General features: G+C 40.6%; 1 protein-coding gene across 1 annotated transcript in view; it reads left to right on the forward strand.

Annotated features, from left to right (window-relative positions):
• Positions 1–10,650: 10,650 nt before the first annotated feature.
• Positions 10,651–19,512, forward strand: part of FAR2 (fatty acyl-CoA reductase 2) — a 177,246-nt gene continuing 168,384 nt past the window's right edge. The window contains exon 1 of the mRNA XM_043440822.1: positions 10,651–10,851. The gene's annotated coding sequence lies outside the window, so the exon portion shown is untranslated. The remainder of the gene's footprint in view (positions 10,852–19,512) is intronic.

The following is a 19,512-nucleotide window of genomic DNA, read 5'->3' on the forward strand; positions in this document are numbered from 1 at the left end:
GTTTTGGAAGGTCATTAACTATCAATTTGATATCTTTACTAGTTACAGGTATACTAAGATTGCCTATTTCTTCTTTTGCTAGTTTTGACTAATACTGCTTTTCAAACAATTGGTCTATAAGAATAAATTAGATTATTAAATCTGTGTGAATAGAGCTGTTCATAATATCCTTTTATTTTTGTTTTTATGTCCAAGAGATCTATCATGATGCCCCTTTCTTAATTTCCAATATTAGTAATGTGTGTTGTCTCTGTTTTTTTCTTAGTTAGCATGGCTAAAATTCTTTCAATTTTATTAATCTTTCCAACTTTTCTGATTTTTCCTATTGATTTCCTGTTTGCAATTTCATTGATTTCTGCTTTAATTGCTATTAGTCCCTTTCTTCCACTTACTTAAATTTAATGTACTCTCTTTTTCTAGTTTCCTAGAAGCCTAGATAAGTGATTTTAGAGCTTTCTTATGTTCTAAAAATATATATTTAATGCTTTAAAATTTTCCCTAAGCTCTACTTTTGCTGCATCCCACACATTTTAAGTTGTATTTTCATTTAGGTAAAATCTTATTTGTGCTATGTCTTATTTAGATGTGGGTTGTCTAATTTCCAAGTACTTGGTCATTTCTCATCTATTTTTGTTATTGATTTCTAATTAATTCAGCTGTTGTATGAGAACAGAAATTGCATGCTTTCTATTCTTTTAAATTTGTTAGAATGTGCTTTATGGCCAAGTTTGCCTCCCAAACTCTCTTGGTTTTATATGTAAACTTAAGAAAAATATATATTCTGCCATTGTTGGATGTAGATAACTATATTCAGTTGATTGACGCTGTTGTTAAATTCAACTATTTCCTTACTGATCTTTTGCCTGCTGTATCTGTCCATTTCTGGTAGAGGGATGTTAAAATCTCCAACTGTAACAACATACTGGTCTATTTCTCCTTGCAGTACTATCAAGTTTTGCCTCATGTGTTTTGATATCCTCTTGTTAGATTACTATGTCTTCTTAGGGGATAGCCCCCCTAGGGGTTAAAGATTATTATGTCTTCTTAGGTTATTCATCTCTTTACCTTTAACTTCATTAATGCCCCCTCTTTATCCCTAATAATTCCTTTGCTCTAAAGTCTGATCTGTCTGCAATTAACATAGATAATTCTGCTTTCTTTTGTTTAGTATTAGCATGGTATATCTTTCTCCATCCTTTTCCTTTTCATCTCTCAGTTCAGTTCAGTTGAGTTTCTCAGTCATGTCTGACTCTTTATGACCCCATGGACAGCAGCATGCCAGGCCTCTCTGTCCATCACCAGCTCCCAGAGCTGGCTCAAACTCATGTCCATCGAGTCAGTGATGCCTTCCAACCATCTCATCCTCTGTCGTCCCCTTCTCCTCCTACCTTCAATCTTTCCCAGCATCAGGGTCTTTTCAAATGAGTCAGTTCTTCCCATCAGGTGGTTGAATTATTGGAGTTACAGCTTCAGCATCAGTCCTTCTAGTGAATATTCAGGACTGATTTCCTTTAGGATGGACTGGTTGGATCTCTTTACCGTCCAAGGGATTCTCAAGGGTCTTCTCCAAAACCACAGTTCAAAAGCACCAATTCTTTGGTGCTCAGCTTTCTTTGTAGTCCAACTCTCATATCCATACTGACTACTGGAAAAACCATAGCTTTGACTAGACAGATCTTTGTTGGCAATGAAATGTCTCTGCTTTTTAATATGCTCTCTAGGCTGGTCATAGCTTTTCTTCCAAGGAGCAAGTGTCTTTTCATTTAATGGCTGCAGTCACAATCTGCAGTGATTTTGGAGCCCAAGAAAATAAAGTCTGTCACTATTTCCACTGTTTCCCCATGTATTTGCCATAACGTGATGGGACCAGATGCCATGATCTTAGTTTTCTGAATGTTGAGTTTTAAGCCAACTTTTTCACTTTCCTCTTTCACTTTCATCAAGAGGCTCTTTAGTTCTTCGCTTTCTGCCATAAGAGTGGTGTTACCTGTGTACCTGAGGTTATTGACATCTCCTAGCAATCTTGATTCCAGCTTGTGCTTCATCCAGCCTGGCATTTCACAAGATGTACTCTGCATATAAGTTAAATAAGCAGGGTAACAATATACAGCCTTGACATACTTCTTTCCCAATTTGAAACCAGTCTGTTGTTCCATGTCCAGTTCTAACTGTTGCTTCTTGACCTGCATACAGATTTCTCAAGAGGCCGGTAAGGTGCTGTGGTATTTCCATCTCGAAGAATTTTTCACACTTTGTTGTGATCCACATAGTCAAAGATTTTTGCATAGTCAATAAAGCAGACTTAGATGTTTTTCTGGAACTCTCATGCTTTTTTGATGATCTCTGGATCCTCTGCCTTTTCTAAGTCCAGCTTGAACATTTGGAAGTTCACGGTTCACATACTATTGAAGACTGGCTTGGAGAATTTTGAGCATTATTTTGCTAGTGTGTGATATGAATGCAATTGTGTGGTAGTTTGAGCATTCTTTGGCATTGCCTTTCTTTGGGATTGGAATGAAACCTGACATTTTCCAGTCCTGTGGCCCCTGCTGAGTTTTCCAAATTTGCTGTCATATTCAGTGTAGAAATTTCACAGGATCATCTTTTAGGATTTGAAATAACTCAGCTAGAATTCCATCATCTCCACTAGCTTTGTTCATAGTGATGCTTCCTGAGGCCCACTTGACTTCTCATTCCAGGATGTCTGGCTCTAGGTGATAACACCATTGTGGTTATCTGTGTCTTGAAGATCTTTTTGGTATAGTTCTTTGTATTCTTGCCATCCCTTCTCAATATCTTCTGCTTCGCTCAGGTTCATATCATTTCTGCATGAAATGTTCCCTTGGTATCTCTAATTTTTTTGAAGAGATTTCTAGTCTTTCCCATTTTATTGTTTTCCTCTATTTCTTTGCATTGATCACTGAGGAAGACTTTCTTATCTCTTCTTGTTTTTCTTTGGAACTCTGCATTCAAACACATATATCCTTCCTTTTCTCCTTTGCCTTTTGCTTCTCTTCTCAGCTATTTGTAAGGCCTCCTCAAACAACCATTTTGCCTTTTTCCATTTCTTTTTCTTAAGGATGGTCTTAATCACTGCCTCCTGTACGATGTCACAAACCTCCATCCATAGTTCTTCAGGCACTCTGTCTATCAGATCTAATCCCTTGAATCCCTTGTCACTTCCGCTGTACAATCATAAGGGATTTGACTTAGGTCATACCTGAGTGGTCTCATGGTTTTCCCTACTTTCCTCAACTTAAGTATCAACTTGGCAATAAGGATTCATGATCTGAGCCACAGCCAGCTCCCAATCTTTTATTGACTGTGTACAGCTTCTCCATCTTTGGCTGCAAAGAATATAATCAACCTGGTTTCTGTATTGACCATCTGGTGATGTCCTTGTGTAGAGCCGTCTCTCATGCTGTTGGAAGAGGGTGTTTGCTAGAACTAGTGCGTTCTCTTGGCAAGACTGTGTTAGCCTTTGCCTTGCTTCATTTTGTACTGTAAGGCTAAATTTGCCTGTTACTCTAGGTATCTCTTGACTTATTTTTTCATTTCATCTCTATGTATCTCTATATATAAAGTATCTAAATCCTGTAGACAACACATAATTGGGTTGTGGTTTTTTTTTGATCCATTCTGACAATCTTTTCATTACATATTTATACCACTGACATTTAAGAGGACCTCTGATATGACTGTATAAATATCTCCCATATTTGTGATTGGTTTTTATTTTTATTTTTTTTTGCCCTTATTCTTTGTTCTCATTTTTGTGTTTTGCATTTTTTCTGCTTTTTGTGGTTTTAATTAAGCATTTTATATGGCTCCATTTTTTTTTTTCATTTCTTAGCTTAGCAATCATACTTTCTACTTTTGCTTTTTTAAAGTTTGCCCTAGAGTTCACAATATTCATTCACAACTAATCCAAGTCCCTTTTCTAATAACAGTATACCATATCACAGGTAATGTAAATACCTTATAATAACAATATATTCCCACTATCTGCCTCCTTTCCAAATTTTGTGCCATTTATACATTTTATAGATAGATTCAAATATATTGCTTCTATTATTTTGAATAATCAATTATATCAGTTAAGAATATGAAATATAAAATATATATTTTACTTCTAATTTTTTATCCACTGGTACTCTTCTTTTTTCTACAAAGATCCAAACTTCTGACCTGTTTTATTTTCTTTCTCTCTGAAGAATTTCTTTTAATATTTTTTGCTAGGTAGTTCTAATGGGAACAAATTTCCTCAAATTTTATTAATCTGAGAAAGTCTTTTTCTCTTTTGCTTTTGAGATATAATTTTATGTGGCACAGAATTCTAGGTTGATGATCTTTTTTTCTTTCAATGGTAAACATTTCATTTCATGCTATTCTTTGAGTATTTTCTGAGGACAAGTTGGGTGAACTTAAGAATTCTTATTTTTGTTTCTCTATAGATAAGGTGTTTTTTCCTCTGACTTTCTTCAAGATTTTTTTTCTTTACCTTTAATTTTCTAATGTTTGAATATGAAAGACTTAGGTATAGATTTGTAGATTGGTAGGGTTTGGGGGTTTTGCTTTTTATTTTTGTTTGTTTTTGCATTTATCCTGTCTAGTTTTTCTGAGATTTCTGGATCTGTGGTGTGGTGTCTAAAACTAATTTGGGTTAATTCTCAATAATTATTGCTTCAAATATTGCTCTGTTTCTTTCTCTCTTTCTTTCCCTTCTGGTATTCTCATTATGCACATATATTTTGTTGTTGTCCCATAGTCTTTGGATATTCTGCTTGCTTTTTTCTTCTTTTCACTTTTCAGCTTTCAAAGTTTCTATTGTCATACCCTCAAGCTCAGAGATTCTTTCCTTAGTGATATCTAGTCTATCAAACAGCCCAGAAGGCATTCTTCATTTCTGCTACAATATTTTCCATCTCTTGCATTTACTTTTTATTCTTTCTTAGAATTTACATCTCTCTCCTTATGTTATCCATCTGTTCTTGCATATTATCTACTCTTTCCACTAAAGTCTTTAGCATCTTAATGATAGTTTTAAAGAAATTCTTGGTCTGATAATTCCAACATTCCTGCTATATCTGACTGATTTTGATACTTGTTCAGTGTCTCCACACTGTATTTTTTACCTCTAGTATACCTTGTAATATTTGTTGTGGTGGTGGTTGTTGAAAGCTGATCTGAGTGCTGGGTAAAAGTAATCACAATAAATAGGCATTTAGTAATGCAATGGTTATATGTGAAGAAGGGAAGCATTGTATGGTCCTATGGTTATGTCTCAATCTTTTGGTAAGTCCATGCCCCTGGGCTGTCAACTTCACAGATTCTTCTCAGTTTTTCCCACCTTAGATGGAATGAGATGGGGGCTATTTCTCAACATCAACCATGATCAGCCATGGTTTTAAGATACAACCCTGGAGACTACTCTGTAACCAAATCAGCATGGAGCTGAATTGTCTTGACAAGAGTTGTGTGTATAGCATATGTGAGGATGCAGAACCGTAGGACCCATTTCATAAAATCAAAATCCTTTGCAGTTTTATCAGCACTTGTGCCTATTGGAGAGTTTTACCATTGCAAGATGATAAAATATTTAACAAGTCTTCTGTCCATGACTTCAAAAGTGGATGAGAATTTTAAGATTTCTAGTAAAATACTCACTTGAAATGGTCTTGAATCATAGATATCCCTTTCAAGAAAAAAAAAAAAAAAGTAACTAAGCAGGTTTCCACCCCAAATTGCCTGAATTGATTTTCTAGAGCTGTAGTAATAAATTACTGGGTAGCTTAAGCAACAAAGTTTTATACGGTCACAGCTCTGAACGATGGAAATCTGATCTCAAAGGGAGGGCCTTGCTCCCTGTGGAGGCTCTAGGGGCGAATCCTTCCTTGTCTTCTGGCTTCTGGAAGCTGTCTGCATTCCTTGGCTTTCTTACCTTGTCCCCCACATTGCTCCAATTTCTGCCTTGTCTTCAAATCACTTTATCCAACATGTGGCTCATATGGTAAAGAATCTGCCAGCAATGCAGGAGACCCAGGTTCAATCCCTGAATCAGGAAGAAACCCTGGAGAATGGAATGGCTACCCATTCCAGTATTCTTGCCTGGAGAATCTCATGAAAACAAGAGTCTAGTGGGCTACTGTCCTTGGGGTTGCAAAAAGTCAAACATGACTGAGCAACTAAGCATGCTATCACTCTATGTGTTTCAAATGTCCCTCTGCCTTTTGCTTATAAATGCAATTGCCATTGGATTTAGGGCCCATCTGGACAATCCAGTAAGACCTTTTCTGAAGCCTTTTAATTTCATTGCCTATGCAGAGACTCTTTCATCCAAAGCAGGTAACAGTAATAGGTTTCATATAACTGCACCAGGACATATATTTTAGGAGCCACAATTCAACCTACTATGTAATAGGGAAGAATCCTTGTATTCTGTTACAAGTTAATCACAAAGATATTGCCTATAAACTTAAATTATACATAGTGGCCCCTCTCTGGAAACCCTGACTCTCACGTGATGAGCACTAACCTAAAATAACTTTGCTTAGCTCACAGGAAACATCCTTACCAGGCCCACTTTTGAATGACTGCAGGAAGGAAAAAAACACATCCCATTCCGAGGCTGACTGGAGCCAGGAAATGTTTGACTTTACTCTCTCCTCATTTAGTATAAAAGAGGCCTGAATTCTAACTCAGACAAGTTGGCTTTTTGGAACATGAGTCCACCATATTCTTGGTCTGCCAGCTTTCTGAATAAAGTTGCTATTACCTTCCCTACCAATTCACTTTTTTGATTTATTGGCCTGTTGCAGGGTGAGTAGTATGTGCCTGGACTACATGGTCTCTTCTCACTGTTATATGCTTATGGGTTGATTTACGTCTTTCTCCACATTTCTCCCAAACTCATGTGTTGGAGTCCTAACCCTCAGTACCTCAGAATGTGACTTTATTTGCAAATTTGTTGTTGTTCAGTCCTGTCAGACTCTTTTCAACCCCGTGGTCTGTAGCACGCTAGGCTTCCCTCTCCTTCACTATCTCCCAGAGCTTGCTCAAACTCATGTCCATTGAATCAGTGATGCCATCCAACCATCTCGTCCTCTGGTGTCCCCTTCTCCTCCTGCCTTCAATCTTTCCCTGCATCAGGGTCTTTTATAATGAGTCAGATCTTCACATCAGGTGGCCCAAGTATTGGTGTTTAAGCTTCAGCATCAGTCCTTGTAATGAATATTCAGGATTGATTTTCTTTAGGATAGATTGATTTGATCTCCTTACAGTCCAAGGAACTCTCAAGAGTTTTCTCCAGCACCACAGCTGAAAAGAATCACTTCTTTGCATTCAGCCTTCTTTATGATCCAACTCTCACATCCATACATGACTACTGGAAAAACCATAGATTAGACTAGATGGACCTTTGCCAGCAAAGTGATATCTCCACTTTTTAATATGCTGTATAGGCTGGTCATAGCTTTTCTTCCAAGGAGCAAGTGTCTGAATTTTGTGGCTGCAGTCAGCATTTGCAGTGATTTTGGAGCTGAAGGAAATAAAGTCTGTCACTGTTTCCATTGTTTCCCCATCTATTTGCCATGAAGTCATGGGACCAGAAGCCATGATCTTTGTTTTTTGAATGTTGAGTTTTAAGCCAGTGTTTTCACTCTCCTCTTTCACCTTCATCAAGTGGCTCTTTAGTTCCTCTTCACTTTTTGCCATAAGGGTGGTGTCATCTGCACAGCTGAGGTTATTGTCATTTCTCCTGGCAATCTCAATTCCAGCTTGTGCATCATCCAGCCAGGCATTTCCCCTGATGGGAATAGTATTGTTGCAAATGTAATAAATTCAGATGAGACCATTAGGATGAGCCCTAGTCCAATATGACTGGTGTCTTTATAGAAAAAGAAAATTTGGACATAGACATATACATGCACATAGAGAATACAATGAGAAGATGGAGGTAATGACCAGGGTTATACTTCCGGAAGTCAAGAAAAGCCAGAAAAATTGTCAGCAAAAAACTGGAAGCTAGGTAGGTGGCACGAAACTGATTCTCCCCCAGTTTTCAGAAAAAGAATCCTGTCAATAGTTTGACCTTGAACTTCCAGAGTCCAGAACTTTGAGATAATTTCTGTTTAATTCACCCCTCCATGTACTTTGTTAAGGCAGTCCCAGCAAATTAGTACATTATCCATAAAAAAAATCAGTTTAAATAGTGAAAATAAAATTATGGTCCATCATAAAGGAAATCAGTCCTGGGTGTTCATTGGAAGGACTGATGCTGAAGCTGAAACTCCAATACTTTGGCCACCTCATGTAAAGAGTTGACTCATTGGAAAAGACCCTAATGCTGGGAAGGATTGGAGGCAGGAGGAGAAGGGGAAGACAGAGGATGAGATGGCTGGATAGCATCACCAACTTGATGGACATGGGTTTGGGTAGACTCCGGGAGCTGGTGATGAACAGGGAGGCCTGGCATGCTGTGATTCATGGGGTCACAAAGAGTCGGACACGACTGAGCAACTGAATTGAACTGAACTTATACTAATGTCAAATACGGATGTGAGAGTTGGGCCATAAAGAAAGTTAAGTACCAAAGAATTGATGCTTTTGACTGTGGTGTTGGAGAAGGCTCTTGAGAGTCCCTTGGACAGCAAGGAGATCAAATCAGTCAATCCTAAAGGAAATCAACCCTGAATATTCATTGGAAGAACTGATGCTGAAGCTCCACTACTTCGGCCACCTGATGCGAAAAGCCAACTCATTGGAAAGACTGAAGGCAGAAGGAGAAGAGGTGACAGAGGATAAGACGGTTGGATGGCATCACCAATTCAATGGATATCAAGTTGGGCAAATTCCAGATGATGAGGGACATGGAGGCCTGGAGTGCTGCAGTTCATGGGGTCCCAAAAAGTTGGACACAACTTGGTAACTGAACAATAACGAGTAATGTTGCATTTTATCAACACTCCATTGAAAGTATGTTATTTTACTTCTACTTTATAAATAATGCTATAATAAACATGTAACTTTGTCCATATCGCATTTTCCTTTTTGTGATTATTTTCTTTGGTTATGTTCTAAAGAATGAGAATTCTATTTCAAAAGATTCAGAACAATAAAAAAGTTTGAAGGGCCCAACATTTTAAGCCTTGGAAACTTCTTGCAAATTGTTTTTCAGAGTTGTAACAGTTTACCTTTATCTCCTATGTGATGAGTGATTTCAACACCTCTCACCACCATTTGACAGTATCCTTTCAAGTGCTGTCATACCAGCTGTTTTGGCAACACTTTTAGATTTATTTTTCGGGTGGGGGGGTGGAAGGGGTGGGGGGGTGGGGGGTAACAAAGTATATTTATGTGGTCCTAATTTTTTCTGTCTCCTTGCTTTCAGGCAATCACCAGAGAAAACTAGTCACAGTGTTTTTGGACTACATTTTGCTTAATACATTTAATTGTAGAGAGTCCAATAGAAGAGAATTAAAAATGAGTGTGATCTTTCTTAGAATGCAAAAAGTGGTTCATATTAACTCCAACTTGCATGAATTAAATTTTTATTTATTTGTATGCTGATTGTTGTAATGAGGAAAATGAAGAAAACTTATAGGACAATATTCCTTTTTTGGCTTTTCTTATTATCTCCCATATTGTCCAAGAAATGAGCCTGGGCGTTGACTGATGTTTTTGAGTACGTCCTGGCTCAGAACTGTGACAGCCCACTCATGTGCGTGTCTGTCCCCTTACAAGTCTTGCCTGATGAAGGCGCCAGTTTTTCCTTTCAAAACGTAACACAGACCAAACCAAATCTCCCGCCGCCCCCTCCCCCAAGCTACTAGGCTTATGAACAAAACCTCTCTTCATTCTCTTTTCTTAATCTTAAGAAGTGCTGCTGAGCAAAGCTGACCGGCAGCGTTTTTGCAGCCCCCTCTGATCCTCTCTAGTCTGCTATCCACCTACCTAACTCCCACCTGACGCAGATAGAGCCTGATTTGTGCCCTCCGCACCCGGAGCAAGAGTGAACCGTGCCTCCGCCCAGCACGAGGGGATCCGTGAATCCAGCCCCTCCTGTATTTTTAAAAGGACACTGCGCTGGTCGGTCATTGCCAGGCGCCTCCGCAGAGTTTGGAGCCCATAAGAGAGCATCCCTCCCACTGGGCGTGCAGTACGGACAAGCTGAGTACACTTGGATTTTTGGCTGCCTTTTCTGCTAGGGTGGGTGGGGAAAGGTGCGTCCTCCAAGCGTTCACAATAGAATCTCCGACCCTCTGTCTCCTTCTTCTGTCTCCGTCTCTCCCTTCCTGGTCTGTCTCTCCACCTCCCCTTTCTCCCACCTTCCCCCCCCCACCCCCTTTCTCTCAAGATGTGGGAGCTCCCCTTCTTTTCCAGACCGGAGAGGGGCGCCTTTCCTGCTCCCTCTCCCCCATCACCCACCGATTTAAAAAAAAAAAAAAAGAGGGAAAAAAATCCTACCCGGGAGTAATAGCGAGTGGATCTGCTCGGCGCTGAATGAATGGAAGCTGCGGGGCGGGCCTGCGCGCACGGCCGCCCTGCCCACGATGAGGTCGCCCGGCGGCCTGTAGGGCCCTCGCCAGCCCCTCGCCCTCCTCCCGCCCAGGGTAGAAGCAGCCGCCGGCTTCTCGCCCGACGCCCAGGCCGCGGTGGCCGCGGGGAAGGTCGGAGAGAGGGTTGTTTCCTCCCGCCCCACACCCAGTCTCCGAGCCGGATATATAGAGTGTCACGTTTGGGAGCCAAAAGACGAGAGCAGCTTCCTTGAGACTGGAGCACTTCCCGGAGCCCCGGGGAAGGACTGAGATTTCGAGGTCCACTAGTTGAGCCCGCCCCGCGCCGGAGGAGCAGGTACTCGGGGTCGCAGCCCGGTCGCGCGAGCGCCCACGCCTCCGCCGGCGACAGCCGGCCGGGGTGGCCCGCAGGCAGGAGGCGGCGGGGTCGAAAGCGAGGGCGGGGCGCCTTCGAGGCCCAGAGGAAGGGTGGGCGCAGGGCCAGGCGGGAGATGGGGGATTTCCGTGGCTCTGCCCTGGAGCTGCCCTGGCAGTCCGCAGTCACCGCCAGCGGGTTAGGCGCGCCGGGCGCCGGCATCACTGGCCGAGGTGGGGCGCGCGGGGGCGGGAAGGGCGCGACGGGAAGGGCACGGTTGGGTTAACGCTGGAGGCGCGCCGTGGCCGAAGGCCCATGGGGCAGAGGCACCTACCGGGTCTCGGGGAGGCCTCCTCGGCCCCCTGGGCTGTTCCTGGAGAGAGCAGGCCACGTGGGGGGCGGCGGCTGCCCTCTCTGCTCGCTAGACAGTCGGGGCGCGCTTCCCGACTCCGGGCCCTACCTTGGGCTGTGCCCGCAAGAGTCCCCCTACTCGGGCCTCGCCGCTTACCGACCCCTAGACTGCAATGGGCCTGGGCGGCGTCTCACCCCATCAGGTGTGTTCCACCTCTTCTTGCCGGGCCTGGGCATCTTGGAGAGAGCAGGTAAGCGGGTACCAGAAGATTACCACAGGTGCGGATGGGCTTGAGGGAAGGCTGCTATCACCCTTGGCGAGTACGATAACACGCGGGGCAATTCCGTTCAATTGAAAGACTAAATGATCACCTTCCTCCTAGAAACCCTAGAAAAGCATCCCACCTGCCAGCCTCCTACTCTTTCACCTCTCGGGATGGGTAGAATTATGAACACTTATTCTTCCATGGATGGACTTACTAGGTGTGAGCAACCAAGGTTCTTTCTGGATCTGCCGGAGCTTTGGCGGCAGTTGAATTATGTATTGCCCCATTGTGACATGAACAGGGATGAGAGTGGGGACTGCAGAGTGACCTAAATCTCAAGTGAGTCGTGTCTTCCTCCTTGTTAAAGGCTGCATCAAGAAATGTTTGACACGCTGTGCAAATGGAAATGTGAGAATTATCTTGAGGTTTCAATTAACCCATCTCTCTGTATCCCTATTCATGACTTGGAGATTTGGCTGAGAAGCATATTTAATGGAAAAGGGCAAAGAGACTAAACATAGTTTTAAGTCAGCCACTCAAACGGAAGGAGCAGGTCTTAAAGCAAAATCCATTTTAAGGGCTATTTGTATGTGAATCTTCTAGGAGATGGGATCGGTTTTTACCAGCCAGACTCAAGACTCACAGCCTTTCTTCTGTTGTATTTCCCAGGGTACAGGTCTTTAGAGTACTCTTTTCCCTTTTCTGAGAGCATCTTCTACACCTGTTCTGTTAACAAATTCCTACCTTACTCCTATTTCTGAGTTATAGTTATCTATAAAATTGATATAAATCAGCATGAGTTGGTAAATCTTACAGTGAGACATTTCTCCTTAAAAGAGTGAGTGTAACATCTAATTGCAGAAGAGGGAGATGCTTCTGTTAAGGTGGTGAAAATAAACACAATACCTCATATTAGGGTCATGTTTGGGTATCACTTTGGGGTTTCTGAAGAAAGTCATCTTGAGCATCTCAACATCACCTTGAATGTCTCACCATTTGCTTTACTATCGTCTGAAAATGCAATCATGTTACTTCTTTCTGGCAATATCTGGGCAGCCCTAAGAACTCTTTGTCTTTGTGTTAATACTTGAGTGCTTATGAAAATTTATGCATGAACAAACACAACCTCTGAAGGAACATTAGTGTACATTGGCACCAGCAGGCCGCCTCTGCCAGTCTCTTGTGACACTGTGTTTGGTCCCTTTGACAACATTCATTACTCTTGAAGAGGAATTCTTAATGCTTTATTTTCTTTTGTTAACAGAGCACTTCAGGATCTGATAAAACCTACAAAATATGAAAAATAAACTTATGTGTATTAGCACAGAATTTTATCTACAATTTCAAGAGCTCACAGCCTCTTGGATACCCAGTCACCCAGATGATAGAGGTTTAGAGACCTCAGGCTAGGCCAGCTCACAGGGTCCAGTACCTAGAAGGGCCCAGTACTTGGTTTAATGTTCTGCTGTCACTGTCAGCTGTCTTAAACAGGAGCTCCAAATTTTCGTCCTATACTAGACCCTGCAAATTCTGTAGCCAGTGCTGAGCACAGGTTGACAAGCCTATTCTGTTACTTTCTGAATAACAGCACTGTCTCAGCAATCCTACGTGGTGGGTAAATTCTCTGATACAATCTGAAATTTAGCTGCCTCATGCTTCTGTCCCTAAGTCCTTCTACACCCAGTTTTCTCATTGATAAAGTAAACATAACAGATAACATCTACTACTGTAATCATCCTAACAGGTTGTTGTGAAAACATACAGGTAAAAAGAGCTAATAATTGTTGAACTGTCTACTTACCTTGAACAGTTGTATACTAATAAAGATAGTATTATTACAGACTTACTTTTCTACTCCGTGTTTCAGAAGTAGCTTGAGGAAATCTGGTTAAGTACATCAGAAGGGTTGCAGAACTATTATAAACATTATGTTTTGGTGGAAGAAGAAAATAAAACAAAGTAGCTATGATTTTCAGTATTTTAAGTATTCCTTAAAAATCATTATTTGAGCAAGATTGAAATTGGCAACTAAAAGAGAATACCTTTCTGGATCCAAAAGATACTTTTAGGATTAAATTGATATTTGGGGAAAGTTCATCCAAAATTGAACAATGAAAAACTGAGTCAATGATTTAAATTTTTTGAGAAGGTAATCCTTTCTGCCTCATTTAACTTTTAGATACTCATATTTTCAAAACCTTGAGCAAAGCAGTCTTTTTAAATGTTCTGGGAGATACCTGGCAATGTAAAGTACACCTAGGCCCTTAAGAGGTTGTTTTCACTTCCTGTACCACTGCGGGAGGAAGTGAGAAACCCCGGACAAGTCCTCTGTCCCCACATTCCTCCGCTGGTTACTTCCCTCTGACCTCAGAACTTATCCTTACCACAGCTTTCAGTCCCAGCGTGATGGCAACACACTGAGGAAGAAATAGCCTGAAAGGAAATGGGTCCTTTCTGAAAGAAAGGAAATGGCAGCACACAGGGTTGAGAAAGAAAATAAACTGAAAGGAAATGGGTCATATTTCCATATTAAAGTCTTAAAGTTGAGGCATTAAAAGCAGGTGGATGGGGACTCTTTCTTTCATTCAGCTACTCTATGCAGAGGCAGGCCTGCTGTGAACTGTCGAGTATTAAGTAACAAGTCCTGTACTCCATAGATTTATGACATCATTGGCAAGACGGCATGGTAAATATAAATTGTTAATTAACACACCTGATAAGTTGTTACAAGTCAATATGAGATTAGGCACCAAATGAGTGGTACAGAAAATAAATACAATAAGTTCCTAAGAAGAGAGAGAGTAAAGTAAACCAAACTGGTTGGTGAAGTTTAAGAGAAGAGTTACATGAGTTGGTCCTTAAAGTTCGCCTTCTAATAGAGATGAATGAATGAGCCTTTTGGATGATAAGTGTGCAAAAAATGGAAATCTGGAAGGGTGTAAAGTTTCACATAAGAAAAAGGCAGGAGATAAAAAGAACTTTCCACTGGCTAATTTTAATCATGTAATATGTAATTTTAAGCCCATCTGTGACCAGACACAAATGACAATTTTCCTGCATTTAGTGTGGAATAAAGCAAGATGTGTAAGATCTTTTGGATCTTACAGACAGTAAAAAATAAATATATAATAGCACATTGTTAGAAGTAGTATGGAGAAGAACAAGGGGCTGTGGAAAAAAAAAAAACAAAAAACGGGCTGATTCAGATTTGGTGCTCTGTGAAGGCAAAGAGTCGGACACGACTGAGTGCCTGAACTGAACTGAAGGTCTCTGAAAAGGAAAGATTTAAATTGATATTTGAAGGAGGCACAGGGATTCACATGGCAAAAAAAAAAAGAAGAAAAAAGGAGGTAAATGCAATTTAGGTAGAGGAAATAGCATGTAGGAAATCTGTAAAGAGAAGAAAAGCTTAGAAGTGTTCAAGGGATAAAAGGAAGGCATGTGTGTTGGATAAGGGAGTTTCTGAGAGGTTGGACATGAGTGTGTGAGAGTGTGTATGTGTGTGTGTTTGTGTGTGTGTGTGTGTGTATTGTGGGGGTGGGTAGGCAGGAGCCTGGTCATGCAGATCCTCACAGATTGTGAATTTTATTTTAATGAGAAGATTTTGAAGCCAGAGGGTAATTTACATTTTAAGGATACCTTTGTGGCTGCAATAAAGAGAATGGACTAGCAGGATCAAGAATGAAAAGTAGAATACAGTTAGGACACAGCCAGCGACTGTGCTGGCAGGGGAAATGGAGAGAAGTGGGCACACTTGAAGTGCATTTCGCAAGCCAGTTTGATAGACCTTGGTGAAAGACTGGTGATGAGAGGTGGCAGAGGAAAGAAGTGTGAGAAGAAATTCCTTCAGTAGATACTGCTGAGTTTTTATAACTCAAAACTATTGTCCCTGAAGCATAGAATTTAGAGTTTTCACAGAAGAACTGAAAAGTGACATGGAAATTTATAACACTGCCTGGTACCTCTGAAAAATATGCCAGGCTGTTGGCAATGGGGTGAGAGAGAAGAAAATAATATGCTTTTCATATTATCCTTTGTAATATTGAGATTATTTATGAAATGTGCACACACTTTACAATTTTCTAAGAGGTTTCCTCCCCAACAAATGTGACTCCTGCTTTTCTGACTTGAACACATGTATTGCATATGGGATAATCTAAAATGACAAAATCTCAGACAGAAAGGCCTGATCCTTATGCAAGTGATTACTCTATAGCATAACTTACTCCCTTGCTTAGAAGCTTTCCATTCTTCCACCTTTGCTGTATCAGTGTTTCCCAGAAATATAGATCATTAGTTTCTTGGGATGTTAATAATAGTCAAGTAAAGAAAAAGAAAAGCTTCCTGATCATGTAAGTGTAAGGAACAATTTAACCTAATTAAGCAGTTTTATTGCAAGAGTCCTCGGAGCCTTTAATACACTATTAATGCTCTTTAAGAATCATCAAGACAGAAGAGATATTTTATGCCACATTTCCTAAACTTATTTGACCTTGAAATGCTTTTTTTGGCAGAACATCTGACAGAGTCAGCATTAGCCTAACACGCTTTGGGAAATGCTGCCCTATATTAATAGATTAAACCTCTTAACATCCATAGCTTTCTATTAACCATCGACTTCTCTTACCTCTTTCATGCAACTTAGTTGGAAGAAAGCAGAAGACCAGAATTGAATTGACTGTTAATAAGCTCAAAATTGATGAAGAAAACAATTCCACTGTATGAATCAGTGATAAAATGATATTCACAAGCAAGATCTGCAGTGTGACTAAAAACAGTTTTTAAAAATTTAACTTCTCAAAGAAAAAAAAAAAAAAATTTAACTTCTTCTTTCCTGGCAAGGCTATGCAGGACCTCTCGAGGGTACATTCTGTCAAGTTTAGATGTATCCATGAGGAAGCTGATGCATCGACAGTGGGGAAGGGCCTCTCCTGTCCCATGGTAGGTCTGAGCCTTAGTTGATGTTTGTAGTATATCCCCTACAAGGTACGCAGTGTGAACACATAGGATGTCTGCAGGAACGGTGATTTTGCAGTGAATCTCATTCATCTTTGTTCCTGCTTCCCAGTGTATTTGCATGGTGGTGGGCTGGAGGCAGAAGTGCAATTTATGACCAAAGAATAACCAACAGAGCAGAACAGAAGAAACAAGTTCACACAGCTATGGACTCTGGCCAGGGCTTCATCCACTCAGTACTCTAGCCAAGGGGTCCGCAAACAGTGACCCGAGGGCCAATTTTGGCTCCTGCCTATTTTACTATATCTATTGAACTAAGAATTGTGTTTATATTTTTAAATGGTTTTTTAAAAAGCAAGAATAATGTTCCATGGCACATGAAAGATTTCATAAGTTCACATTTTAGTATCTATAAATGAAGTTTTATTGGAAATCAGCTGATGCCATGCACTAATTCATCCTATTATCCTATTGCAGCTGCCTTGGTGCTCCACATAATAAGTAGTTGTGATCTGCAAAGCCTAATATATTTACCATCAGACCCTTTACGTAAAACATTTGTCAGCCCCTACTCTAGGCTATTAACTCATTGGCCGTTGAAATTTTAATAGACTTCTTTTATATATTGGGGGTAGTCAGTTCAGGCTGCTATAATAAAGTACTATAGAATGGGTTGCTTATAAACAACAACAAAAACCTATTTTTCTTAACAGTTCTGGAGGCTAGTGGTCCAAGATGAAGGCACCAGCAGATGTGATGTCTGGTGAGGACCACTTCCTGGTTCACAAGTGTCCTTCTTTCCATTGTAACTTCACATGGTGGAACTTCACAAGGGAGTTCTTAGGAGTCTCTTTTATAAGGGCACTAGTCTCATTCACCGGAGTTCTCCTTTCGAGACCTAATGACTTCCCAGAGACCCCACCTTCAAATACCATAAGGTTAGAGACTAGATTTCAACATACACATTTTTGAAGGATTCAGACATTTCAGTCTGTGTCAAAGCTAGAAATACAAATAGGTACATTGATGGACTAGAAGCTCCTCAAACATTATTGTCAATGGAGTCATGACAATGTCATTTATTGTGGATGACTAGTATAGCTAGTCATTGGAAAAGGTCCTGATTCTGGGAAAGATTGAAGCAAAAGAAGAGGGCAGCAGAGGTGGAGATGGTTAGATAGCATTACTGACTCAAGAGACATGAATTTGAGCAAACTCTGGGAGATAGTGAAAGACAGGGAAGCATGGCATGCTGCAGTTCATGGGGTCACAAAGAATCGGACACAACTTAGCGACTGAACAACAACAGTATAGTTAGTGTTACCTGCCAATGTAAAGAGCAGAAGATAGTTTTGAGGTGATAGCTTTTGAAAGTTACTCAGACATTTGAACTCAATGTAAAGGATGGACTGTCAGATAAACATACCCAGGGTCCAAGAAGTTTAGGGGGTAATTAACCCTAGTATTATTTAGTTGTTGAAGTCTGCTGCCGCTAGGCATGGGTTTCCTGTGAGTAGTCACCTTTGATTTTTATTTCAGTAAAGCAAATTTGTATTTTATTAATGCATCCTTTTTGTGAAGAGTGATGGTTTAAGGGTGACAGTCTTAAGTTTGGGATGACAACTATACCTTTCATTATCCCTACCCCACACCTATTGAGTCAGGATTTTTGGTACAAGACTCCCCGTTCCTTCATACATAACCAGCACAGCACAGGTACAAATGTGAGAACAGCTGGTCCAGTTGCTTCTGTGGGAGTTAGCAGATGGAGATGGAGGCTTGTACTTAGGTCTGTCACTGTGGTCACAGTCTATCCAGAATCAATCAAATAGGATGAAATACGGGGCTTCTTGCCAGCCACATTCATCAGGGTACTTTGCATGACTAATTCAGAGACCTGTCTTTAAAAAAAGTTTTGGTTTCAGGTGAGATCTTCATTCAACAGCCAATTTTCCCACTTAAGTCAACACTGAATCAAAGCAAAAAAAATTATATATTTCTTTGTGTAACCAACAATGTGATTAAGTAGACAGTGAAAAACATCATCTTGCGTTAATTGACAGCCACTAAGAATAGCATATATCTATTGTTTTAGTCATGGTTTATTTTAAAACTCCTAGATAATTCTTTATCCTTTACCTCTGAAGTCCAGCAAAAGCCCTTTCTATCAGCAGCTGGCAATGCATCTCCTCTGGCTTTTGAACATGCTTTCTAATGCATTTTAACTTCCCAAGCTCCTCCAGAGATGACTCCCAATTGTTGAAGTACACACTTGAGGGAAGGACAAGAAGCTCTGCCTTGTGAATCTGTGTAGAAAAGGCAAAACTCTGACCTCTCCTATCCACTTACCCACCCATCCACCTCAGTGAAGATGCTGGGTCAGTAACATTCACTGGTGAATAGCAGGATGACCACAGGAGGCCAGAATAATATTTTCTGAGCCAAGAAATGAGAAAAAGTCATTGTGAAAATGCTCCACTGTTGGTCCTTTAATGGACCGGAACCTGGTGGTCTGGAGTCGATGATGAGAAAGTGAAAGAAGGAGAGGCTAATATTCCCTGGGTTATGCAGCCAGCTTTCACGCTCCAGGGAATCAGCCAGAAATAGAATATATATATATATATATTATATATATATATATATATATTATATATATATATATATATTTATATATATATATATAGAGAGAGAGAGAGAGAAAGACACGGGGACCCAAGCTCTGATGGAGCAAAGGTGTTTTAATCAACATGGTGTAGGCATATATACTGTCTTACAAGGTAGTTATTCTCAGCAAAGATAAAGATTAAAATTCCAGACTTACAAAACATAAGGCGATCCCTATTAAAGAGAGAGAGTTGTAAACAATCACTTTTTACCATAAGGTTCATAAGAAGGAAGAGAGTACTTATCACCGTATTGAAAAACTAACGAAGGACATGCCTGGATTCCTCAGACCTGGGAAAGGTGTGCCTCTCCTCTTAATTCCTGAATATTCAGGAATTAATAAGGACCAGAGGATTCCTGACAGATCCAAAACAGCACACAGGAAGCCTCCTGTTTAATGCTTCCT

This window comes from Cervus canadensis, chromosome 21 (genome assembly GCF_019320065.1).
Source record: "Cervus canadensis isolate Bull #8, Minnesota chromosome 21, ASM1932006v1, whole genome shotgun sequence".
Lineage (NCBI taxonomy): Eukaryota > Metazoa > Chordata > Mammalia > Artiodactyla > Cervidae > Cervus > Cervus canadensis.